Source organism: Gorilla gorilla, chromosome 7 (assembly GCF_029281585.2).
Source record: "Gorilla gorilla gorilla isolate KB3781 chromosome 7, NHGRI_mGorGor1-v2.1_pri, whole genome shotgun sequence".
Lineage (NCBI taxonomy): Eukaryota > Metazoa > Chordata > Mammalia > Primates > Hominidae > Gorilla > Gorilla gorilla.
This window is the reverse complement of record NC_073231.2, coordinates 83,640,710-83,647,196: the sequence shown is the minus strand read 5'-3', so window position 1 is coordinate 83,647,196 and position 6,487 is coordinate 83,640,710.

Genomic DNA, 6,487 nt, shown 5'->3' with positions numbered 1-6,487 from the left:
GAGGAAAGCCAGGGAAGGCTCAATCAGATCTAGATAAGGGAAGGACACCAAAGTGTGTCTAGGGTGTCCCCAGCAGGATGGGATATTTTGCAGAGAGAAAATTGAGCCAGGTTGTGAGTTTGTCTTTCGTTACGTATGATGGGTGGCAGGTTGGGTTTCTTCCAGATTTTCATGAAAGCCAGTTCCTGGAGTTTGGACGGCTTGCTCTCCTGGATTGGACCTACCTGTGCAGCCTCACAGTCTCTGAAGGCGCTGGGCCCTTGTCTGCCCTGAGCCAGCCTCAGAAGGCTTGAGACGCCACAAAACCTCCCAATAGTCCATCAAGGCTTTGATCTCTTGGGGAGCTCCTCACAGATTCTATCACAGTTCTTAAAGCAACCTCTTAATACTCAAATGGTACCCCCCACCTTTTGTTTAACATTGATGGCATATGCAGCACTATTCTCTATATTCTCTCATTTCACCATCACAACAGCTGGTAGACTTGTGTAGGCTGATAGGCAATGTCCCTTTGTGGACGGGGCACTGGGGCCCAGAGAAGGTTCCTTGTTCTCCTTGTCTGAGGTCAGAGTGAGTTGGTGGCAGGACAAGAAATAAACTCAGGACTTGACTTTCTGGCCCAGAACATGGTCACTACTCCACACTGGTATCTTCTATCTCTACCTTTAATAATTGATAAGTGGCATATTCTTAGATGTGCAGCTTTCATTTAAACGAGCCTTATTACCATAAAATAAGTGTGTGTTTCTATTCCAGTGGAACAGTTGAGAATTGACGCATCTTAATGCAGAACAAACTTTGAAACCACAGGCAGTGGGGGTGAGAAGGAAGGAGAGCATTAAACCCAGCCATGAGTGGGATTGGCCTCCCCTCTCGTCATCCCATCTCCCTCCCAAGCTCATTCCTCATGATTCAAGCTAATCTCACAGGCTGCAGGGCCCAGAGTGTGCAACCCTGTGCCTTCCCCCTGAAGCTGGACCAGCAGTGAATTCTGTTCCCCAAGGCTAGACACACAGGAATGAGGTCAGACAGGACATTCTTAAAATCCAGGACATCTTCATCCTTCAGAAAAGAAGTGGCCGTGTGCATCCCACCAAAGCTTTGAAGGAGGAAGTACTCGCTTACCAATTCCTGAAGGGCTGCAGTAGGAGTGGAATGTCACCAGTGGTGCAAGGGGAAAGGATTTCTCTGGGAACTGTGACTGTCTTTACCATGAAATCAGTTGAATGCTATTACATCAGCCTCATGACTAAGGACAAAAGAATCCAGACTGTCTACCAAAATGTTTTACTAATCTGTCCTCCCCTCAAGGAACACATAGGTAAAGAAAAGGGCTTCCTTTTCCACCCAGTTTGCACCAACGTGTGTAAACTATGGCTCTGTGTGGTTAAGCAGCTACTTGCAAGGTAAGGGTCCTTAAACTTAAGTTCCTCTTCTATAATCACATTGAAGCCTCAAGGGACCGCAGAGCTAACACTTTTTTTTTCCTTTAAAGTGCAGCACAGAGCAGCTGAAACGGCACACAGTGGGGACAGCAGGAGGGGCTTTTGGCACTTTTCTTGTATTTAAAATAAATTTTACAAGCCCACACTCCTGAGCCTTGAGATCACAGCGAGCAGAGGCCACTCTGAGTGCCGGAGTGCCTTCTCGAATGGTCCCATCTGCACCAGCTGCCTGGAGACACCGCCTGCTACCTCCACGCTATTCCAGGCTAGCGTCTCCAGCACCCGCCCTCCTAGCAGCCTTACCGCTCTCCAGCCTCAGAGCTAAGCCTGACCCGGCTGCCAATCTCCAAAATAAAATCAATGTGTGACCTTATTCACCAGATGTACCGAAGAAACAAGCACAAACGAAGGCCAACTTTGAAGCCAAAAAGGGAAGATGAGAAGTGGGAGAGAGAGAGAAAGAGGAGGGGAAAAGAAACTTGGCTAGACATGAAAGGTGTCTTGTCTGTCTGTTCCCTATTAGGCGCAATTCTCTTGCAATCTGCAGCCTCCACATAATTCTCTTGACCAGAAACTCTCTGGAGAGATAGTGTCAGAGGAAAAACAAACAGACTAGCATCTTCTGACAGCGAAGTCACTTAAAAACCTATTTGGGAGGGAAGAAGAGAGATGTCAGCACCACAGGGGAGGGCACTCCTTCACAGCAGGCCACATGTGGAGTTACATTTGCCCTGGGATTGGACAAGGACAGGCAGGGACCCAGGAAAGGGTTGATGTGCGAGGGCAAGGCAGTCCCAGGAAGCAAAAGCCCAAGGCCTCTACCCTCCCAGCCCCTCTGATGCCCAAGATCTACCTCTCTGTGGACGGCACACTAAATCCCACAGTGCGGGGCTTTCTACAGCCCCATGGCACACTCAGAGGAATTCAGAAGAACTGCCTTAGAGAAAAGTGGTTCCTTGGCCAGACGTGGTGGCCCCACGCCTGTAATCCCAGCATTTTGGGAGGCTGAGGCAGTAGGATTGCTTGAGGCCAGGAGTTCAAGACCAGCCTGGGAAACGTAGCAAGACCGTGTCTCTAAAAACAATTTAAAAATTAGCTGGGTATGGTGGTGCACACCTGTAGTCCCAGTGACTCAGGAGGCTGAGGCGGGAGGATCGCTTGAGCACAGGAGAGTGAGGCTGCAGTGACTGTGATCACACCATCACACCAGCTGTGATGCACTCTAGCCTGCATGACAGAGGGAGACTGTCTCTAAAAAAAAAAAAAAAGAAAGAAAGGAAGGAAGAAAAAGAAAAAAAAGGTGGGTGGATTCCACTTTGTCAAAACTCTGCCTTCCCACTGCTGCCAGCCACCAGCCAGAGGCTGAGAAGTCAGCTATTGCTGTAAGCCTGTGAGCCAGCAGCCAACTCCCCAGGCAGCAAAGGCCTCTTCTCCCCAGCCCCTTTGACCCGCCTTTGAGCTAAAGCAGTCTAGTCCTGGGGAAGCCAGGCCCCAACCCCCACCCAACAGGAGCCCAGTGGGGAAGGTTCTGGAGGAGTGAGGGAAGCAGGGCAGGAGAGGGCAGCCTTCTGTGCTCAAGTTTCTGTGGCAGGCATCCTGTTATAGGAGAAATTTTTTTTTTAAAAGGAAGAAAAACTAATCAGAAGAAAGAAGCAAGCAAGAGCTTTTCCCTGCCTTTCGGACTTGTTTATTACCAAGATATCTGATTTCAGCAAAGGAAACCGGCACTGGAGCAAGGTTTTTATTGGCCGTGAGCAAGAGGAATTCAGGGTTTGCCTTTGATTTAGGCTTCCCTAGAACATGAGGCACTGAGGGGTGCTCGCTGCTTTGATGGAGCAACCCAGGACTTTGGGGCCCCTCAAATTCCCTGTTTTCTGCAGCATTGACTCAAAGTCCGGTTGGAAACTGAGGGTGGAGCAAGCGGCAAGAGTGGAAGGCGACCTCAAAAACGTTTCAGAGGGATCAAAATAGAGGACAGTAGTTGCAAAGTTCTGAAACTAGAGCCTGAGCAAGGGCCCTGGCCCGCCCCTCTTCCCCAGGAGTGAGGGGCTGGAGGAGGCTAGGTCTGGTCTGCATGAAAGCGCCGTGTTCCAGACTTGTCTCTGACCCACGGAGCTAGGCAAGCTGCAGTCGCAGGGCCGAGGCCTGATGGCTTCAATGTGTGGGGAGGATAAAGCCAGACATTTGCAGGAGCGGCCTCTGAGAGCAGCGCTCCTCAGCTGGGAGGGGCAAGGGCTCTAGGGAGGGGTGAGCAGCTGGGCCAGCAGCTCACAGAACTGCAGCTGATCCTCCAGGGTCCCCAGACACCGTCGTGCAGAGAGAGCCGCTGTGCAGGGCCTGGAACCCCGGCCAGCCCATCTCTCCCTCTGCTGTGTGGCTGCCTTCCTCTACTGGTTTCCCCGGGAGCATCTCCTGCATGGAGGAAAGGAGAAGGTGCCCTCCTATTTGGGATGCCTTGGGTGAGCCCCTCTCTCGTTCTCTTTTTTTTCCTCTTTGTATCCTGTCTCTATCTACTTTCGCTCTCATCACCCTTCTCATCCATCTCCCACAAACCACTGGTGACAGGAAGATCCCCAAACCAAAGAGCTCTAGGTGGCCCTGCCTCGCTTTACTGCTCTGGCCAACCAGGTGTGTGAGGCAGGAGCTGCCTGCACCCCAGGGCGCCCAGGACAAGGGGCTGGGACTTTGGGGCCTGCGCCATTGTAGAGGGCAGCCCCTTGGCAGAACCCTCTGGTGGGGGACGGTGCTGCCTGCGTACAGTTCCCATCCTGCTCCACGTTGGTGAGTGGGAGGCCAGGCCTGAAGGAGACACCTCTTCCCCTCCCAGGGTGTAGGGCTTCGCAGGCGGCTCTGTGTGCCCCCTTGTGACCGGTCACAGGCCTGTCTCCAAGACTGCTCACAGGCCCCAGCAGCGGAGTGTGCTGTTCCCAGCAGGGCTGGGCTCAGCCGTGAGGCCCAGGCCCACGCTGGCAGCCAGGGTGCTGGTTGGGCCTCTGAGCGGAGGCCCAGGGCCTGGGGCAGGGGTGGGGATGGGGAACAGGGCTCTCACTGTGTCCGTGTCAAGGAACCAGTCATCAAAAGGGCTTTATGCAGTCGCTTGGAGAACACATTTGTAAGGGTAAGGGCTGCAGGAATAAGGAGGTAGCGTGTGAGGGGTGTGGGGAGCTGCTACACACACACACACAGATATGCACACATACAGATACACACACACAGATACACACACACAAAGATCCAGATACACACACACAGATACACAGATACAAGTACACACACAGATACAGATACACAGATACAGATACACACACAGATACAGATACACAGATCTAGCTACACACACAGAGGTACACACACAGATACACAGATACAGATACACACACACAGATACAAAGATCCAGATACACAGAGATACACACACACAGATACAGATACATACACACAGATACACAGAGATACACAGATCCGGATACATGATACACAGATACACACACAGACACACACAGATATACACACACATACACAGATACAGATACACACACAGAGATACACACAGATACAAGCACACAGACACACACAGATATACACACACAGATACAGATATACACAGATACACATATATACACACAAAAACACGTATGCACACATACACAGACACACATACACATACCTACACATACACACATATGCACATACACACACATACACAAATATACACACAGAGACAAACACACCTACACAAACAGACACCCATATACACACTTAGACACACATACACACACGTACACAAATACACATACACATACAGCCACACACATACACAAATATACACACATATACACACATACACATGTAGGCACACATATACACACACAGAGACACATACAGCCACACACATACAGGCACACATATACACATGCATGCAAACATATACACATATGCACACACATATCCACACGCACAGACACACACAGACACAGTAGTTGCTCTAAGACTCTGGCACTGGTTTGTCCGGCTTTGAATCTCAAATCTGTTCTTTATCAGACAAATTATCTTAGGCCAAGTACTTAGCCCCTTTTGTGCCTCAGTTTCCTCCTTTGTGAATGGGAGTGATCTTAAGGGTAACTACTCATGGCATTGCTGTGAAGATTAAATGTGGCCATACATGGAAAGTGCCTCACACAAAGCCTGGCGCTGGTGAAAGTTCAGGTCGGCTGTTCTGCTGGCCCCAGCTGTGTTGGGCTTTGCAGTCAGCTTGAACCTCCCTGGAGAAATGGGGTGGAGCTCTGATGGCCCAAACAGATAAGGACTGTCAGAAACACTGCCAGGCCTTCAGACATGAAACCTGATCTTCTAAGCCTGGGGAGGAAGGAGGACCCTCCACAAGGCAACTGAAACTCCAAATCCTCAAGCAAGCTCCCTTCATGGCACTCACAGAGCCCCGCTGACATAACCAGCCTGGACGCGGAGAGGGGGAAAGGCCCCGCTTCCCCTTGATGCTGCCCAAACATGGACATCCAAGCCTTCCCGAGTGTTCCCTAGCTTTCAACTAAAGACCTAACTAAAGACTGAGGCCTAAAAACAGCAAAATTAGCCCAGAGTGAAACCAAAACCAAATACTCTGGCTCACACGCCCTGGGCATCCAGACTCCAGCACACACCCAAACTCCTCAAAGTGCAGGCACAGGACAGGGGCCTGGACAGAGGGGCTCCTCTTCCCACATCTCTCCCGACCTCAACCCAGGCCTTCCAGGGCCACAGGGCAGCTGACAGGGCTTAGGAAATAGAGCCCACAACTACCTGCACAGAAGCCTGGCCTTCTCCTTCTGGGTGAAGACCCAGGGCCCCCTGAGGCCAGAGAGAGAGAGAGAGAGAGAGTGTGTGTGTGTGTGTGAGAGAGAGAGAGAGAGAGAGAAAGAGAGCAGGAGAGGAAAGGAGGAAGGAAAGCACCGAGCAAGGTGGAGGAGCCGGGCATGGTGTCTCATGCCTGTAATCCCAGCACCTTGGGAGGCCGTGGTGGGCAGATCACCTGAGGTCAGGAGTTC